Genomic DNA, 21,639 nt, shown 5'->3' on the forward strand with positions numbered 1-21,639 from the left:
CTAAATGGTTGAGTTAATTAGAGAAATGAATGTAGTGCCCATGTGTCCGGTGACCAAAAGCAGTGAGAACCTAGAAAGAGCAAGGGTTACATTCCATGACAAATGAAACTTAAGCAGATTTCCATAGGTCTCAGCGAAAATGGTTGTCATGAACCACCAAAGTGGGGCCACCACACACACAAAATATTCTCCATTCTAATCTTCGGGTGTGGAAAGAAGATTCTACACATAGAACTGTACAACTTCCTTAAAATCAAAACAGCTGTGGCCAAAGCGAAACTATCAAAGCACAAACCCTCAATCATCCAATACTTGACAAATATCAACAGAATAGGCCACCAGATATCACACCGATACAGATTACTACATCCCAGCTCCTCCAAACTCAACAACAAAATAATCACTTACTGGGAAGATCAACTCAGCTCTACTCTCAGCGAGAAGGAACGCCACCTCCTCTGGGCCTCCCCCACACAAAACAAAGTCTCACCGGCTTTAGCGCAGACTAAATTCTGCCTCCTACACAAAACATATTGGACTCCTGCTCGCCTGGCGACTCTGGGCCTGAGGGATAATGAACAGTGCTGGAATTGCGACAAGGGTAAGGGAGACCTGTCACACCTCATCTACCACTACCCCAAAGTAAAAAAATTCTGGGAAAAAATATTCACCTTCATCAATAAAACCTTGGGTTGCACACTAAAAGCTGACTGTCACACTCGCCACTGTTTTCATGACAACAGATTTACGGTCACAGCAAGGCAGAGACCTGCAGGATCTCCTACTAACAGCGGCAGTCAAAATAGTACTCACCAAATGGAAGGGCACTTCCAAAGCAACTTTCAAGGGGTGGCTCTGCTGGATGGCGTTCCTTCGAGGCTCTGACAACACTGCCCTGCGAAACTCACCATGGAGACAACGCAACAGGGGGATGTGGGTGTCCTTGGACGAGCTCCTAGACCCGTATTAACCGTCATGAATAAGTACTAACTAATCCAACATATGGCTCTGTACCTCACCCACACTGGGCTCAAAACTCTGCCCAGAAGAAAGTAAACCCCTGTACGCTACTTCTTTTTCTCTCTATCTTAATTCCCTTCTTTTCACACTATTCTCTTCTTACTGTGACAGTGGATAGGAGGGCCAGCCATGCGTATATATTGTGTAACTGTACAACCTGCTTCATAGCCATTGTGGGCTGCGACCTTGTAACGACAAGGCGTGATGATTATAGGTTATACGTTGTAAAAACAATAAAAAATATATTGAAATTAAATTTAAAAAAAGAGTAATTTTAATGTGGCAAGGCAAAAACATCTGGAGAGTAAAGATTTGTGAAGCATACAAAGACCCTACACAGCAACTACTACAGACGTTCATGACAACTGAGACATGATATTTGTTTACTGTTCAACATTAGACAGTTGCATTCTGAGGCTTCATGGAACACTGACAGTATGATGTGAAGTGAATTACCATAGTCACAATAAAAGTAAACCTCTTTAGCAAGCCATTAACATCCACATTTTAAGGTTACGATTGCCATCATCACATCCAAAGCAAAATCAATTTCAGAGAGGAGGAGGCTTGATCCTGGAAAGTTCAGAATTTAGAGTAGCTGTTGATGTGTTTTTTTCTCAGTATTTGTGATTTTCAGACCGTGAAGGAAAGCAAACCTCTGCTGTGTGTCTGTTTGATGTTTCTACACTGCCTTTCTGTCAACAACCAATAGTCAAGGTAAGGGTACGGTAGGCATGAAGATATGCCCTGTATTGGTAGATAATAGTGGCTTCTGATTGAACTAAATGCACCTTTGCTGATTGAGGACAGTAACTACTGATCTGATGTGATTTTCAACTCCTTGTATGGAAATAACATAAGCCATCAACTGACTGCAGTTGTGTGATAAGGGAGGGAGGGAATGGAGCTGTTCTTTAGTGGGAGTGGATCCTCTTCCTTTCCTTGAGGCCCTCTAGATCTGGATCTGGCATTGCCTCAAAAAGTTCCCATGTTGAAATGATGAGACAATTCGAACCACTGTTCAAACTACTATTGGTAGGCCTGATGTAAAGGGCATAATTTTACTGGCCTGTCTCGGGCAATGTGTCTGTGTTCTCTTTAAATAATGATGGTGTCTGAGCAATGCACAACTGGTTTTGGCAGTTTTAATATATTTGTAATTTTTTAATCAACATTTCATTTTTCTGGGGCCAAAAAGATGTTCTCAAACTAACAGCATCATTAGCAGATGTTGCTAAATGCTTCTCTGAAGTCTAACATTTCTACCCACTTAGGTCTTCTGAGAGGCACAGCAGCATCTATTTGTATGCAAGCTTCGTCCAATTAACAGTGGAATCCCACCCAGGAGACCGTCTTACCTTTTTGCATTAACTCTGATGCACTCTCTTTGTGGAGCTCAGGAACCTATTATAGAAGCTGCACCAGTTTCTCACTCTGGTGACAATCATATGTGCTTTAATGTGAACTGGAAATTCCCCAGTTCATGGCTCCTCCTCCTGACGCAACCCCGCAGCCATTGTGTCCAACTGCTTACCCTCCATGTTTGGAAGAACTCAATCGCTTTTCTTTTTAGAGTATAGTGTAGGAGCCGGGTCATATTTAACTGTGGAAGACAAGGGCCCAGACTATGAGGATTTCAATGCTGTTAAAACAAATGGTTTTGTAATCTCGGTTTTGGACAATGTGAGCTTCTGTAGTAGTTAAGCGATGTAGACACTTCAGAATCCAGGCCTTCTAGTTCTTTAAAAAGAGATTGGTTCTGGTCTGCGTTGTCCACATCAATTACCATGGACGTGTGTGTACATAATCCTTTCCTGTTCGAAGCAGTGTCTTCTTATAACTCCTCTTCAAAACCTGCTCATGGTGACTTTGTTGGGTACCCTTGGACAATTGCAACATAATGTTGCAAGATTCTTTCCCTTCAGGGTTGAATTATCTTTTTGCCGTTAAAGACTTTACAAACAAAGCACAGTTTTCAACATGGGGCCAGAGTAAGCAAATGTGTTATGCCTTGCGGTGGACATGTCAAGTGTAGTGGATAATATGTAGTTAATTTCTGATGCCCTAACCTCACCTCTCTCGAAAGTCATTCTCATGAAGTGGTAGCTCGGTCTGGAAAGTACATGTGTCACAGAAAAAAGTCTGTGGTAACCACAGTTGGAAGAGTGGGCTCTACAACCACTACTTCATGTGTCCTGGTCTCCTGTGTCCAATCTTTGTTCTTGGGCCAAAGCATTTCGATGGGGCTCTAGTAAAGAGATGGTGAACACTTAAATCTGAGGTATGGCCTGTTAATCAGTGCACTGTGGGTTTTAGAAACCTTGACCACATAATTTCACACATGCCTGAAACAAACTAAAGTTCTCAAAAGAAAATTACGTTGAACTATCAAGAAACTAAAAGGTAGATTGCAGGGCAGCGAAGAGCATGTGGATTTAAATCGCACTTGCTGCTAACACTAGGATGGAGTGAGCAGACTGAATGTCTACTATTTGCTGGTGGATGTGAAAAAGCATAGTCTCCGTATACATATCACATCTGACTGGAGTTCCTTCAGGAGGGATGACTGGGGTCCAAGTTAATTATCGAATAGGAGGAGGAGAGGAGAGAAATCTAAAGGATGCCAGATGGTATGAGATTACAGACAAACTTTCTGCGGTAGGCAAGGGCTTACGGGAAATTTGTGATAGCTAATGATGAATTTGAGATTTCAATCAGAAACTAAACAAAAGGACAACTAGCCATAATCACACAATCCCAAAAAAGCTAAAGTGAAGAGAAAGAACAGAGAAAACGCCTCCATAGTGTAAGTAGTGCATCTTGAGTTCTTTAAAGTGGATCAAAGATTTTGGTAATCAGACAAGACCAGCGATGAAACAGTAACAACTGGGATCCACAAAGTTAGGGGAGGAATTTAGATGAATTTGTACTGCTTGAAGGAAACCAAAAACTCTACATTCTTCAATACCATTGTCATGTCAATATTTCTAACTAGAATGTCATCAGACAAACCCCTGCATTTTCACCTAGACGACGTTGGGTGGGTTGGACGGTAAGCTGGAACTATATGAAACTAATAAAAACCATATTACAGGTATGTCACTTCAACTGTATCTTAAAAAGATTCTTTCAGATGTATTGATGAAACGCAATTGGTTGAACTACTTTTCAGGAGCAACAGGATTGTGTTCCGAATGACTCATCAAGGAATCTTGTCAACAATTTTCAAAATGTAGTACATTTTAGTATCTGTTTGCACAATGTGGCTCAGAACTAGATTGAAGTTGCGTAGACTGTAGGGGCATACAGATAGAGTTACAACGGACTGACTTCAACAGTTATTATCTTATATGTATTTAAATAGCGCCAATAAACAGACCATTGCAACCAAGCACTTTGTGGCAACACAGATTTCACCTATGTGGCAGATCAGTGCAGTGGTGCGCTTTGAGTAGTTTCAACTAAATTCTGGTAAAAAACATGATTTCCAAACCTTTCTTTCCCTCCTAGTGTCATCGGTACCAGCAACTGCCACACCGCATCTTTGATTACATTAGTAGGCTTTATTTTTCAGAGTCCCTGCTTCTATACGGTTGTCGGGTAGCAAATGCTATCCCTGGCAAAGGTGATGCTCCACCAGCCGTCCTTTGCCGATCTGAAAAATGGAGCAATTTAAGGCTCTGCTTCAAGTTAAACGTGTTCACTGTGCCCATAACTCCATCCAAAATTAAGCACATGTAATGAAACTGATCCACTAAGGTCACTCACAAACCACGCTTTGGTAACTCTACCATTTTACACAGCCCAATGCAGCGGACAAACATTTTCAGTTCTGACCTCGAGACTCTAGGTCCATCACTGACCAGAGGCAGTCTTGCTGATGGCTGAAATATTATTTTCTTTGCTTCCTATGAGAATTGATTTGTGGTGCAGAATACATCCTGTTGTAGACACAATGATGAGAAAACTGGAGTTTCAATGAGTAATATGATGCATTGTGGAAAAATATATGGTTAGCCATGACTCAAGTACTACTGGGATGTCACTATGCAATCTTTTTTAGCTACCGAATATTGCGGTGCGCAAATGCCCTTCTGATTTTACCCAGATAAACAACAAGGGCTCCTAACCACTTTAGAAAAGTATGTTCTTCAAAGCAAAAGACTTCCACAAATATAGTGGGGCATCTGAAAATACTGTAAGATTAAAGACATATTGCGATACATGGATGTTGTACATTGTAAATTTTATTTAAGTTTATGCTCATATATTGAAAAAGCTTATGGAAATTTTACAAATGACATAACTGTTGAGTGGTAGGGGTAATGTTTTAGTTTTAAGAATGAATCCAAAACAAGTGAAAGACAGCTTATATAAGTAGTATACATTCAAATGAGATATTTCTCCAAAAGCGGTCATTGGATCAAGTTGGAAGAGTTCAGCCGTGTCGAGATGGCAATTAACATATGTACAGAAAAAAACACCCATATACATTCTATATTGTTGAGAATGGCAAATTTGGAAAACTATGCAAAATGCTCGGTCTAATCAGAATCTCATGTTTGAATTAGAGGATCTGCTTCAGAAAAGGACGCTTTTGAGGATCAGGCCTAGGCGTAGTTCACAGAGTTTTGCTACGCGGAACTCCACGAAGTTGCAAAAAAAGTCTGAGAAGTTCCACGAGAGGCAGAGTGCAGTGCGAACTGCAGTTTGTGCCAGTATTCCTGCCGCTCGGGTAGAAATTCTACCTGAAAGGCAGCTGGGGAACGGGGAAAAACTCAGCTGCACATTGTGAAGCGGAGTTTTCTGCACCCCGTGAGCTCCGCAAGCTCCGCGGAGTGCAGAAAACTCCAGACAAACTCAGCGAACTCAGCAAAGTTCACTGCCCAGGTCTAATGAGGATATCACTTACCTTAGGAAACATTCTTTCTCAATAAAATGTCCATATTTACCCCATCAAGTATCAACCAATTTGTAGGTAAAGTGAGACAGGAGAAGTATCCACATCCGATGTATTTGTTATGTGATGTTCACATCACCTTATCTGGCCTAAACTACTAGGAGATTTCGAGCCAATATTCTACAGAATCACAGAGGTTCAATAATTTTCTGTTGCATATGGCACAAAGGTGGACCTGTGTTCAGTTGAGAGTAATCTTTATCATTAACATTGAAGACTTGAGGTTACCATGCAATGGCTGCAGTCTACATAAATTGGATAATGGAATAAGAAGGGGCATAGATCGAATTGTCGAATAGGTCGACTTTCCTTCTACCGCATCCGCAGAACCACTTCCAGAGGCAGGTCCTTCTCCCACCGTGCCGCCAAGACCTGGAACACCCTCCCCCCCTCTACCTACGAAAAACCGAAGACCTGCTGACTTTCAGGAGACAACTCAAGACCTGGCTCTTCGACCAGTAGCAGCATCAGCACCCCCCTCCCCCCCACAGCGCCTTGAACCCTTACGGGTAAGTAGTGCGCTTTACAAATTAAATGATTGATTGATTGAATTGTAAAAAGGCAACAAATATGGACATGCAAATTTAAAGAGTATGCTCCAACGGACATTGCCTTTTTACTTCACCTCTAATCTCATGCACTAATTAATAAGCATACATAATGGAGGTGACTGCTCTTGTTTGAGAAGGATAACTCACTAGTAACTGCTCATTCAATTTTGACCTACCGTAATAATGGTAAACATCTCTGACTGCTCTACACAGGATATTTAGAATCATCAAGGTCTACTCATGGCCCTTCAAAGAAAGACATACGCTCCCCCCTTCACCCCCCCCCCACCCCCAACCCCCCCCCACCATTAAACTGTGAGGAAGGTGGCAATGGCAGGGAGGGTACAGGTTCTCGATGAAAAAGTTGTGTAGGGCACCTCCTTTTGCTCTGGTATGTTCTACTCATACAGGCTGTGGACACTAAATTAATCTTCTAAAGGACATAACTTCAAAAGGCAGTGATTCAACCATAAAATATGATGAAAACCAATAGTTCTGTCACTAAAACATGGTCACTATAATGGCCTCATGTTAAATAAATAATTGCTGCAAAACTCATGCTCATCCATTCCTTAGGCTCACTTGAAGAATGACAGTACTCGCTGTCGACAGTTGTCCTAAAACTGATAGAGGGCTTACCTACACTGAGCTAAGACTCATGTTGAAACTTTCTGGTGCCTACAAGTCAAAACCTCATGCCTTAATCTTATAATTGCACATGAAACTTGCCTCAGACTGATGCCCAAGAGTAATGGTGAGTAGGCCCAAATTTGTAAACCGCGCATATTGAAGTTTCGGCTCTAAGCCCCGCCCATTCCCTTGGCACCTCCCTCTGGAAGGGCAGGGATGGGATGGAGGGGCAGTGGCTTGTTCAACGTCCTGCTCCTCCTCTCACAAGCTGAAAATGTTTTTAAGGTTGTAGAGCCTGTTGTCAGTTTGAAAGAATGAAAACATTTGCAGCACTTACCAGAGCCTGTTCCCTTTCATAAGCAGACAATACAAAGCTTTTTTTGTCAACAATTTTTTATTAGGATTTATAATAAGACATGCATAACAATATTGAGCAACTTAACCTTAATACCACCCCTCTCCGTTAGGTCCAGTCCCCATTACAGTATGTATACAACACACTTTGCAAATTATATTTTATCCCATTTTCTTCCCCAGAATCATAACACTTTTCAAAATCTTTAAGGGAATCTAATAAATAATCCCATGCATAAACTTTTTCAATTGACCCGCTTCCTTTCCTCATATAATTATAAAATACTGCACCCTCATAACCCGCCCAACAAACCAACTCCACTTTCCATTTTGCTACCGTAGAACTTGATGGACATTTGCTGACAGTGCAAGAACACGTAAATGTACACCTAGGGGATGATTATCGGGTGTACAGTGCTGGCGGATGGAACAGCTGGGGCTGCCACTAGAGGGCACCACCCACACTGTTTCAAGTTAATTAAATAAGGGCTTTACGCCCATGGTGGGTGCTGCGTTAGTACTTGGCTGCCTCTTGCACTTGATGTGAAGTCAGGCAGGCAGCCAGGCACTTTCGAGTGGGGCACATGCTCACCATTTCCATTTAAAACAAAAAAATACCTACGCAGGCTAAGGACTGACCTAGGGCCAGCCTTGCCCTGCAATGTTCGGGGGTCTGAAAAGACCTCCCATTCATTACGGCAGCAGAATCATATTTACAAGCAGTTATCTAGGGCATAAGCCTTGTGATCCCTGGACTGCCAGTCAATCACTTTCACAGGCTGCAAGCAAAACCCTTTCCCAATTTGTCACCTGTGACGTGTTGGGCAAGGGTGTTGCTTGTAGAATGTGAAGGATTGCAGGTATGTGACTCAGGGTCACAGAGTCCTCAGACTATGTGACCTCGAGCCACATGCATGCTTTAAACAGATACACTGCGCATGCACAGTAGCTGTATATAGCAAGTATTTACATCAGAAGCAGAGAGGGCACGCTTAGACCTCTCAAGCCTCCCATCCTAGACTGGAACAGCAGCAGCACACCCTATTGCGGGCCTCCACGTGTGTTCCAGAGCAGGATTTGTAAGTAACTGGGACCAAGGGGATGGAGGCCATTCATCATGCCTGCAAGTCTGTGGTTCTTTTTTATTGTTTTTGCAACAATAAAAACCAACTGCAGGCTGGCACAGCAGAGCACAGCGAAGCTCACATATTTAAAAGTGCTCCCTTTGTTTGCTTTTATTATGTGTGGGCATTTTACTTTAGGACATCAGTTTATATCACTAGATCACGTATGCCATCCCTTCTGATTCAAAGCAGTACAAAAGGGGGTGGTGATGGACGGAGCATCTGAACCAATCAAACACTCACACCCAGTCAACAGATCTGGCTGTGATCCATCACCGTTCTTTAGCCCACTCTGCCACCCCAGCTCAGACATCCCTTCTGATTCAGGCAGGAGACTGCCAATTTCAAGGCTAGTCTCCCGCCTCCTGCATGCAAAAACCCGATTCCTCGGCAGGCTCCAACCGACAGGGGCTGGTCTTGTGTTACTCGGAGAATGCATTGCCAGTAACCTGATCCTGCAGGCCAGTACACAATATTTGTATCATGCTTTCTATGCATAGCGATTTCGCTGTCCTCCTGACAGGTAAGGGAAAAAAATTATTTGCATTTCTAATATCCGATCCTGCAGCAGCACACTTGCAAGTCCCATAAATTACAATAGTCCCGATTCAGGCCTCAATAGAAGTCAATGAGAGAAATACATTTTCCAGATTTTTTTGGGGGCGATTTTTTTTTCCCACTTTAATCTTCTGAAATGTTTGCATGTATGCTATACCGTGGGGCATTTAGTAAAACTGTTAATACATGCCTCTCAATGTAGTGATATAAACTGTTGGACTAAAGTTAAACGCTCCCGCATGTTAAAAAGCATATGTCAGTTCGTGATGTGTGCAGCCTGAACTGAGATATTTAAAATTGATCTAGTCTCTTGTCTGCTTTTAACCCCTTCCACGCGGGGCTAATTGCCCCGCGGAGCAGGGGGGGTTTGGCCGGGGAGCGGGGCAGCGCGCAGTACTCATGACCAGTCCAGCTCGTCATGCTGCACAGTGGAGCTGTGCTCATGACGAGCTGGACTCGTCATGACTCCGCCCAGTTCTTTAAAACGCCCGCACAGGCAAGGAATTCGCCGCCGCGCGTGGGAGGCACCACGGCAGCATGACGAGTCCAGCTCGTCATGAGCACACGAACACCGTGCAGCCTGACAAGCTGGGCTCGTCATGAGCACGGAAAGGGTTAACATGCAGGACCATTTCACTTTAGTACATCAGTTATTATCTTTATATTCAGAAGCATTTATTAACAGTTTTAATAAATGCCTCTATACAAAGTGATATAAACTATGAAACGCTCCCACGTGTTACAAGCATACAAGAAGCGTCCCTACCGTTTCAAATTTCACCAACCGCCACCGGGACGGAATTACCAATTCCTGCTGCTAAAAAACATGACCACACAGAAGAGGCCGAGGTGACACCCTACTGGGGAGTTCTCATTGAGCCGAATGGCAATTGGCTCTATTGTTGAAGAGAAAAAAAGCAAAAATCAAACGTTTGCGTGAGAACTACTACATCGAAAAGCACTTTGCAGGTGATAGTTTTATGGTTCTAAAAGTATGTAACCAGGAAAAGCCGAAAATCAAACCTTGGGCCATAATGTAAAAGTGACGAGGGCTCTTGTTTTTCTTGTTGACGATAAAGTAATGTCATAGCACTATTAGTGGCCAATAACCTATTTTTCTATTTAAAAAAATGTATATTCCACTCCCAGCCACAAGTTGGCAAAACAAGCAAGCATTTACACTGTCAATTCCCAACTACATTGATAGTGAAATCATTGCATTAGTCGTTTTTGGGAATAAATCTCCAGCATACTCCACGTTCAACAAGCACTGAAAATGCCAATAGGTCTGACTTTAAAGGAATGCTGTAAGGCAATGTTAAACATTACAAGTAGGCAGCAAAGGAATGGATATGTATTTGCATGGAAGCAAAGAACTGTATAATATTGGTGTAGGTTAAATGATCAGGTGACCAGGGCTGTAAGTGAGATGAAACAACTGGGGGTTCGTGGAAGGATTGGGGCCTAAATAATCAATGGTGTGGCGTAAACATATACACTTAAATCGCATAGAGTGTTACCCTACCCACACATTTTCAAAGAATCACAACTGCAACTGGCATACAAGACCATTGCTCTGTGCGCTTTGCAGAAAGGCCAAGGATTGGATGACCACCTATTCTCAAAACCTTTTTGCCCCTTGACAGGCACCGAGAGAAGCTCGCACTGCCTTCAGCCACAACTTAATTGTGCATTGTTATAAATACCTGGATGCGGCTCAATTCAAATTATGCACAAGACAAGAGTAATATGCTGCCTGAAAAAACAAAAGGAACACAATATGCCTGAAAAAAAAAAAGGTACACAATATCCAAAACACTCATAGTGAATGCAAGATTAGGTAAACCATGCAAAATGTAAGCAGGAACGACATGGTTTACTTTAATGTTTTTTACACTCATTGTTCAGAAACTGGCTAGTGTTTTTTACATGAAAAGTTCAGGACATTAATACAGGGGTCGAAAGTGACCTGTTACAATGTCCTTTTTAAATTGTTACCGGGTCTGGGAGTAGGAGCTACCGGTCTCATTTAAAGCCCTGCAGGCGACAGTGGCACTATCAACCCGACCTAAATATCCATGTAAGTGAATGCTGCCTACCCTCTTCCCATCTGCGCTGCTGCTGCAAACAGCATTTAGTAATCTAAGACACTTGAGCAGCTTCGCAATGCTATGTGTGTGGCCCTGAAAGTTCAAGCTGGGCATCTGGATAAATGAACAAAATGATCACAGCTGTGTGGAGGGCAGGCACTTTTGTTGTGGAAACTTGAATTTAGGTAAAAGGGTCGGGTTCAGTTTTGGAGGAAATATGGGTCTAAACAATGTTTGGAGTACATTTAGTCTATGGTTTGGAGAACTATGTCTGAGACACAACCTATGAATTTTTAATGAGATTGTGGAAAGAAAGGATGATTGTTAAGCTTTATGAGAATATAGCCTATTAATCCTTTTACTGTTACCCAGGGTTAGGGGCTGTTATCACTGCTCTGATTCCCAGTTAAGTAACAGGAGTTACAGAAAAGAAAACGGGATTTTCAAGATTGTTTAGGGTAATCAACATATCAGAAAGGTAAAGTACAGTGTTCTGCTGAAGTTCTTTATTTCCTCTGTTTTCGTTGTAACCCTTCTAGTAGCCACTGTTCGCTATGACAAGCAGCAGAGCACCAGGCACTTCACTAAAAAACATGTGTGATAGGTTCAAATAGCACTAAATTACATTAAGGTTAAGAAACAACACAATAAACTTCAATTGCAATTTAGAAAAATTAGAAAGCATTTTAGAAAGAGAGAAGACACAAAAATTGTCAGAATTGGATCAACGGACCCCAGATATTGGAATGTATGTAAAAATGCTCAAAAACTGGATTTTTGTCCAGCTTTGTTTCACTTTTGCCCTTACTGCCTTGTTTTGAGCCAGCACACTCTTCTGAGTAGCTGTGCGCTCAATAAATCCCTATTAACATAACATAATTTGCCTTTTAGTACACAGTATATGGTACCATGTGTACATAGGGCTTGTAAATAAATGCAGTGCACCACAGGACTCATTCTGCAATCCACTGCATAGCATTGATTCCGACCTGTCTTTTTCATCCTGCCTGTGTAGTTTTAAAATGGAAATTCACATTGTCAAAATAACACCTTTCTAAAACTCTTAAACCTTCCTTTTAAAAATCAGAAAGTCCTCCTTAAGTGGGACTTAATGACTATAAAGAAGGGTGCATGGTATTTAAAAGCAAGTCATGTAAAAGCTTAATATTAAACATGTTCTTATAGTAAAAAGGACCTAAAAGCTACTTTCAATGTAGTAAGGCTGGTCGTTTGTAGGAAAGAACTAGGATACAATATTAATAAATGTTATCTTTGGCTCGGAAACAGCTATTGAGTTAATTTCTCAGGCTTTTTTGAAATATTTATTACAAGTCCTATCCACTGATGAAGTCAGAATTGAAATATATATTTTAGGAGATGACTTTAAAAAGTTTTCTTTGTCCTACCTGAAGTCCCTAGAGACTAAGGGCCAGATGTAGGTAATTCTGTTTTACCGATTCATAAATACCGAATTTTACCGATTCGGTATTTATGAATCGGTAAAATAGAAGGGGGGAGAATTAGGTAGACTCGGTAATTGAATTACCGATTCTGTAAGAATCGGTATTTACCGAATCGGTAAATACCGATTCGGTAATGCCCATTGATTCCTATGGGCATTGAAGCCCATAGGAATCAATGGGCATTACCGAATCGGTATTTACTGATTCAGTAAATACCGAATGTTGCAAGGGTGCAGGGGGTGTCACTTTGACACCCTCTAGCACCCCGAATTTAGGCACGTGTGACATGTGGCACACAGACATGCCCTAAGGGCATGTCTGTCTGTCACATGGCATAGGTGTGCATGCACACATGTGCATGCACACCTGGATTCGGTATTTTACTACCCAATTGGATTGGGTGGTAAAATACAGATTCTGTAAGGCCTGTGGGACTCAGAAGAGTCCCACCTACATCTGCAAGTTACCGAATCGGTAAAAAATACCGATTCGGTAAAATAGGGCTCCTACATCACAAATGACCGTTTACCGGTCGGTAATGGCCGAAATCGGCCGTTACCGGTCGGTAATGGCCACCTACATCTGGCCCCTAATCTGTATTTTGCTATCCCACTTTTGGCAGAAACTAATTAGCATTTCAATTGGTGTAAATTAGGTGTGAACTTTCTCCCAGGAGCAAATAATAGGCTAACCTGAAAGGGCAGTGATGACTGATCTAAAACTGCCAGAATAAGTAGGGTGGGGCGGTGAGGGTAATTTTTTACATTAAAGTATCAAATTCTGTTTGAATGCCACACCCTGCTTGTCAGGTTTGCTGGGTTTTTTCATAGGAGAAGCGAAAAGTGGTTCTGCCACTATTAGAAATCAAAAATTATTTTTATACAATTATGTCTCTCCAAATGGATGAGAACAGTCAACAAATGAGAGAGCAAAATGTACCTTATGTCTAAACCAAGAAGTGCAAAACTCTTGTATTATTTTTCACGATATATTTTTTATATCAGTATTTTGAAAGATGAGTGTAAACTTATTTCAATACATATATTTACATACACACAGAACAGTTCTTCTGCAATAACATTTAGGACTTAAATGAGCACAAACATTTAAATATTTACATATCACGACACATTACACAAAATACATGGATATATACTACAAAGAAAAATTGTATCTGAACACAGTGCGAAGTTTTGAAAAGGATGAAATATCAGCCCAGTGAGTGATTAATCAAATTATTAGATCCTGGGCGATCATCAACACTTGGCAATAAAGCGTTGACGTTTCGACCCCTATAAAATGTGCAATATTATAACCGTCTTGGTGGGGTCTTCCTCTGGACTAACTGGAAGATCTGTGTGTAGCCTTTGTGGGGCTTCCACCTTGTCACTTATTCGTGGCACGGTCGTCCTAGTCGCGTGCTACTAGTGATCTGGTCAATTCAAGGATTAATCTTGTATGCCATTCCTCCGGCGTCTAGCGCACGGGGCTCCATGGGAAATTCTCTTTCAAAAAGATAGGGTGACTCCAGGGGGCCTTTCCGCCTCCTCACACGGCCCTCCTCACATCTTCAAAGGCCTGTTAATTGCCTTTGGAAACTGCTTGGATTTAAATGTTTCCTTTTTCTCAGAGCATCGGGCAACCCTTGTCCTCTGTATCTGTTCGTGAAGACTGTTTTATAGGTTTTTTCATAGGACACTTGGGGCACACTTTAAAGAGGCCTCCCCTGTCACAGGCAAATGTAAGCTGACACTTTTACAGGGTCCTTCTTTTGTCCCCCTAGCCAGACAGGACCCAATCACAGTGGGTCTCTTTTTGGTATTATACTGCCAAAGCCTTTTTGACATATCTGTTGGGTTTACATATAACATTTCGGGCACACTTCAAAGGAGGGAAACAGGATCCCAAAGCAATCAGTGTGTATCCACTGCCTGGTTGCTGAAAACTCAGCTTTTGTTCTACAAGACTTCTGTCTTTGAATTTGTTGTGGGTACTGGACCGGCCTAAAACTAGATTTTAGTGTTAGATGTGGGAGGACATTAGGATTTTTTATTTTTAAACTAGTTTTTATTTTAGGATACACTTAGCAGTAATATACAGTACAAGCATATATCTCATATATATAGTACAGAATTGTAAACCTGACAGTTGTATGCCAAAGCATGTACTACATTCAAAATGCTACAAAAAAAACAAGTTGCACATCCCTATCTTAGGTAAATAAGTAGCAGCAATACAGTTATTAATAAACACATGGACACTAGGATTACCATAGTACACCCTGCACACATACCCCCAGCCCTCAGATCCCAACTTTAGCATGGCAAAAGACTTGGGGATTTTGAAAATGTCAGAAGTGGGTAAGATTAGCCCTGGATACCTTTACCCCAATGTTAGGGTATCACAAGGAGTCATTCCCACCCACTAGATCATGCCTGGCTTAAATGTGACATATTCAGGGAGCCATTTCAGAATACTCCTGGACCTGTGGAAGATGAGATGAGATGAGGACTGAACGTGCTGTCTGCAACCGGAGAAGAACCCTGAAAGACTGGACCGTCATGCTCTCTTGTACCCAGGAACAGAGAAGGTGACTGCAAAGATAATAAGGCTAACCACCTGTGCAAGTTACAGGGGCACAACAAGCTACAACAAGCACTTCAAGCAACTGCGCAGCTTATCAGTGGCAACTCGACCTGCACTGAACTCTACCTTAGACCCTGTGAGTCTAAAAGTGCCCCCCCCCTAAGGTCCTGGGGTGCTTCAGAAATGTGGTGGATTAGGACTTAAAGACTAAAGTCAGATGTTAAAATGTTTTGCCCAGGATAAACCTGGTTGGTGTATCTGACCAGCACTCCATCACGGTCAGTGCCAACTTGCGCCTAGGTCTTGTCTACCACAAAAATTGATTGTTGTTGGCATTGTGTACTTCTTCATGGCAATATTTCTACTTAAAACTTTAAGAATTCATATCTCCAGTTTCCCTTCTTGGAGTTTTGTCATTTTTTAAATTATTTCTTACTCTATTTTTCAAATGTGTTTCGGGATTTTTTTTTATTGTTTTGCATTTTGACTTTATCACTGTTTTAGTACTGCATAAATAATTTACACAGTGCCCCAAATTAAGCCTGTCTGTACTGTCCCACAGCTACTAGGGGGTTGATCTCAGGTTTATTTAGTAACTTTAGTGGTTCACCCTAATAGGGACTGTGATTATTATTTGAGGTGAGCACTTACCGCCCCAACTAATGACCCAATTTCTTACATCCAGTGAATGGTATGTCCGTTAAGGAGGTTTGCAAGTCCTAAGAGAATCACACAGATCTCATTCAAGTGCGATGCTGAAGCATCCTACTATTGCTGATTGCCTTGCCCAGTACTCCATGCCATCCTGATCATCTTAGGGAACTTCGTGTTCAGGCAGCAAATATTACAACTGGCTTACCCTGGTAAACCAGTTCAGGCTTGTGGGGACGAATTCTTTGTAAAGTCTGACTTTTGTCAGGAGACTGTTGAAAGCAGATGGCGCCTATGGGAAGTGATTTATGTTTTTCAGACATTGAGTGTGACAGTCTCCTTACTGGAAACAGCGAGTTTAACCCCTCCCACGCTAGTGGCGGAACCGCTCCGTCACGCCCCTCGGGTGGGCTGTGCTGGTGATGGAAACGGTTCCGTCACAGCCCGCTCGCCGCGCCTGCGTGGTGCTAATTTCGCGCCTACGCAACGCGTTCTATTGAGTGGGCGGGGCAGTTACGGAACCGCTCCGTCACAAGCACAGCTCACCCGAGGGGCGTGACGGAGCGGGGCAAGCATTTAATTATTTTCTTGTCTTCTCACCTTTTTTTCTAAAAGTGGAAGAGAATAGCAGCAAACTGCTTTTTGTGACACGAGATTATCCTTCTTGAATTTTACTACTTTGGGTTCTGGACTAACTAATGCATCACAACCTTGTGGAAATGTTGTATAGCGAAGTTTGGCATGGGTTTTGTGTTTTCTTCTTCCTCGTTTTTCTTATGGGGCTTCAGGTGACAAGGATCTATAGTTAACATTCCAGTTTTTGGCCAGGGGGTGAGGGGTTGCCATCAGTGTGCCATTAACCATCCATCTGATGGGGGTCTTTGGTGTGCAGACCCACCGTTGGGTCCAAGATCCACCGGGCAAAATGGGACAGGGATGGGATTGGGTGCTGGGGGCCCTTGAAACGGTAAAGATGTGGCACTCACTGAATTGCATGAACTAATCATTATACTGTGTGTAGAGAGAAAAATTATTCCTTATTAATAGATGAAATGTCTGATGATCATACTCAGGAACTGCATATTCTCTGTTGGATTTTCAATGGCCTGACCTCTGCAGCCAAGATATGTTAGAGAGGAGGAAGTATAATGAAGCCCCAGCTCTTGCGTTCTGGAGACTCATCTTACATCCCGGAAAATACATAAAATAAACAGCATTGGTTATCACACTTTTTGCTACAAATGGAATAGAGGCTCCTCAAAAGGGGTTGGCTTTAATATCAAAGGGAATGAGTGGCAAAATAATCAGGCTCAAGCGGATAGTTTGGGGAGGTGGCTAGATCGCTCATAGAGGAACTCGAAGGATTCAGGTGACAGTTTGCATTATTTTTGCAACCATATACAATTTTCTTTTGGGGGAACTTAATACATGGCCGGTGCCTATAATTATGTGTGAGGAATTTAATCTGACTCTTCATTCTGGAGTAGACTCAAATACTTTGTGCTCACCGAGTCACTGAATGGTGTATGAGAAACTGCAAGTCAGCCTTAAGGCAGAGTCTTACACGATTGGCGATGTATGGCAAACTCAAATGGAAAGCGAGCCTGGTTTCACATTTTAGTTAGCATCCCATCACTCCTCTTCTTGTATAGAGATGTTTTTCATGAGTTATAGTATTTTACCATCATTAGCAGTTAAACTTAACCCCTGTATTGTTTCGAACCATAATCCGCTCTGATTATTCCTTGAAAAATGTAAATTGGATAATATTAAATGTTATGTTATGTTAAATTTTCTTTTAAAGCGCTCGTACACCGATTAGTTTCTTGGCGCTAACTTAGAAATTTTGCAGGAGCCTATGTAATTAGCAGTCAATGAACTAGTTATAAGCTTGAGTGAATAACTAGGTCTTAAGAAGTCTGCGGAATGCAACAAATTTGGTGCAAGTTCTAATATCTAAGGGGAGTGTATTCCAAAAACTGGGGGACAATACTGCAAACCTGCAACCGCCTATTCGTTTCCGTTTATAAGCAGGAAATGTTAAGAAATTCTTATGGGCAGAACGTAGGCTCCGTGTAGGTAGGTATTTCTGGACAAGCCTAGATATGAATTTAGGGCTAGCACCATACAAGGCTTTAAAAACGAGACAGCCAACTTTGAACGCACATCTTTGCGGGATGGGGAGCCAATGTAGCTCCTTCAGAGTAGGCGTGATGTGTTCCCATCTAGGCGGTTGGGAAATCAGCCTCGCTGCCTGATTCTGAACCATCTGCAATCTTTTTATGAGATAGAGTGGAATGCCAAAGTAAAGAGAGTTGGTATAATCCAGATGGGATATTACCAAAGTTAGTACCACCTGTATTAAGGCTTCACGAGTGAGCAGTCTCCTAATCTTCCTTATCTTCCTCAATTGGAAGAAACAAGTAGAGGTTACAGCTCCTATCTGGAACTTCATAGTAAGATCACTAAAAATTATCACTCCCAAGCTTTTAGCTGAGGAAGAAGGATTAGGTGGAGAACCTAGTTCACTTGGCCAAAAATGTGCATTCCAAGGGTTCAAAGAACCACTTATCAGAACCACTTCTGTTTTATCAGGGTTCAATTTTAAATGGTTTTGGTTCATCCAGTCACATATATGTAACATTGTTGCCTGAAATTCAGATATCGAATCAGATGAATTATCGATTGAGAACACCAGTTGCAGATTGTCCGCATAATTATACGTGCACACCCTCCTATCTTTCAAGGAGTGCAACAAGGGAAGAATATAAAAATTAAACAGATGGGGGACAGTGAGGAGCCCTGTGGCACTCCACATGTTGTTGCCATTTTGGGTGCAGAGAATTGTGAAAGCCGCACTGACTGAGTGCGTTCCTCGAGAAATGACTTAACCCAATTGGATGCTATCCCTTGAATACCAGCTGTCCTGACACGGTCGATCAAAATACTATGATCGACCGTGTCAAAAGCTGCCGATAAATCCAGCAGCACCAAGGCATGGGGCGCCGGGGGGCCCATGTCCGCCTTCTCTCGGAGCGTATCCAATACAATAAGTATTACTGTCTCGGTAGAATGGGCTGGGCGAAACCCTGCCTGGTTAGAATCAAGGTACTCCGACTGCTCAATGAATGTACAGAGACATTTGGCCACATAGGATTCCAATATTTTGGCCAAGTAAGGGAGCAGGGATATAGGCCAGGGCCCCAGAATCCGCGCCTGATTTTTTTTAGCAAGGGGACAACTATTGCTTCCTTAAAAGCTTTGGGGACACAACCCTGTGTTAATGAGTCATTGAGAAGAGCCAAAGCTGGTCCGGGTAAGATAGTAAAAATTTCTCTTAAAATGTGAGGCGGGCAACTATCTGTAGGAGATCCAGACTTTACTTTAGACAAAAGGTCCAAAAAGGTCTGATTATCAATTGCTGGAAATTGCACAAAAGAGCAAGAATTTTCCAACATAGAGGGTAAGCCCTGTAGCGCAGGACAACAGGGAATACTGGCTTTTATTTTCACAATTTTATCAATGAAAAATAAGTTGAGAGAGTTACAAAAAGCTTGGCTGGGAGTAGATTTTAATGTAACTCTATCCGGGTTGGATAATTCATGTACAACGGCAAATATCTTTTTAGACTTATTCGAAGAACTCATAATTTTTGAAGAAAAATAAGCTGCTTTTGCCGAATGAATTGCTTTTTTATACTCTTTCAATTGCATCAGGTATCTCTCTTTTTTATCAAGGGAATAATTAGTTCTCCATTTCCTTTCAGTTTGACGAAGTATTAGTTTTAGATCTTTTAAGTCGGGAGAAAACCATTTTTGTGCCTCATGGCGTCTTGCTAGCCGAATGATTTTTAATGGGGCATATTCATTACTAGCCTCGGTAAGCCATGCTGTGAGGATTCTCTCACTTGATTTAATTAATGTATGATGAATGGGGACTGTATTTGCTAGAGTGGCTTGGAATTGGGCGATGTTAATATTCCAATTTCTAGCAGCAATTTGTTTTTTTTGGCTTGACGAGTTCACTCTAGTAATGTCATTGATAGTAAACTGGATGAAAGAGTGGTCAGACCAGGTACAAAGAGAGACAGTCAGAGCAACTACTGTGATATTGGCTGTCCATACTTGGTCTAACGTGTGTCCCTTATCATGTGTAGCAGTAGTTATTAGCTGACTAAGGTTTAGTCCGACCATAAGATCATTTAGTTCTTTAGTTAGGTCCACCCTGTATATCATTGGCCCAGTAATTAAAATCGCCAATCAATAAAATGTTTGCGTTGTTGGTGACTAGCCGAGCTAGCTGTTCAGCTATAGAGTAGGGAAATAGGGGCATGTTGTTAGGCGCTCTATATAATAGCACACAAATTAAAGGAGTCGAGGCTGCCTCCAATTTGAGGACTAAACTATCGACCAAAGACAAATTGAGTGAGGTCAATGTTGTAAATTTTAACTCTTGACGCACAATAGCCGCTACTCGCCCACCTGCGTTCCCTGACGTACGATTTGCTTGTAGGATATAGTAATCATTGGGGAGAGCTGCTAAGATGTCAGGAGCAGAATGCTGCGATAACCAAGTTTCCGTAAGGAACAAGATATCAGGTTGGCTTGAATCCAGGAAATTGAATATGTCTAGTTGGTGTTTTACCAAAGATCGAGTATTGAGATACGCGATATTAAGTTTAGAATGAGAATCTCTAATCTGTCTTGGGTGGGGAGAGCGTGAGGGGAAGTAATGATTTCTGGGAAAGACGTTCTGATTTCCATGATCCCCTGTTCGATTAGTCTCAAGTTAGAGTGAGGATTGAGAAAATAGTTTCCAGAATGTAAAAGTTTCAAATCGTGTGATGAATAGATGACATTTTGAGCATAGTGGCCTGTTCCTGGTCCCATTTGGGCACGGACGGGCGCAGACGGGCTTGCCTTAGGCGCGCCCGCTGCGTGCGTCCGCTGCGCGTCTGGAACATCAGCAATTTAAAGTGAATTCCGGTGGACGACCAGTCGGAAATGAGTGTGAGCGGAAGTGGGGCAAACAGATGATGGTGTATCCACTCTCTGTTCAATCGGAACAACAGCCGTGACGGACCGGGGTCGGCACCCTCAAGGCATGAGCTCAGTGTAACTAGTGCCCGAAATAAAGGTAGGATACAGATTCACTTAAAATATTAGCAGCAAAATTCAGCGAGCTAAAAGAAGCTATCAATTGTTACAGCCCAACACAATAAAATACAATAAGCATACTCGGCAAAATAAGTCACTTCAAGATTAAAATTAAAGCATTGCATAGGTGTACCTTTCATCGTAAACTGCTACTAGATGTTGAGTATATTAATTATTTGGGCACCGGCTGAGGGACTTTATCTGTGTCAATCAAGGGTCAGCTAATCCCATTATGATCTGGGATGCTCTTAAAGCTTTTGTCAGGGGACAGACCACTAGCTTTGTTATTTATACGAGAAAGACTGAACAGGCTACAGAGTTCAAGATGCAAGAGGAGCTGCTTCAAATAGAATTCAAGCATTCACTCCTGCTCCAGTCCAATAAGGACCCTAAATACTGCACTTCGGTAAATTAAGGCTAATAAATCTGTTATAGATGAAACTGAAGGAAAGGATCTGGAACAGGGCCTGTCTTAAGTATACAGAGAAATGTTTGT

The 21,639-nt window shown here is 42.1% G+C and overlaps 1 protein-coding gene across 1 annotated transcript in view; it reads right to left on the reverse strand.

Moving 5' to 3' along the window:
• Positions 1-21,639, reverse strand: part of MRPS35 (mitochondrial ribosomal protein S35) — a 201,668-nt gene that overhangs the window by 55,697 nt on the left and 124,332 nt on the right. The window lies entirely within an intron of this gene.

This window comes from Lissotriton vulgaris, chromosome 1_2 (genome assembly GCF_964263255.1).
Source record: "Lissotriton vulgaris chromosome 1_2, aLisVul1.2, whole genome shotgun sequence".
NCBI classification, from domain to species: Eukaryota; Metazoa; Chordata; class Amphibia; order Caudata; family Salamandridae; genus Lissotriton; species Lissotriton vulgaris.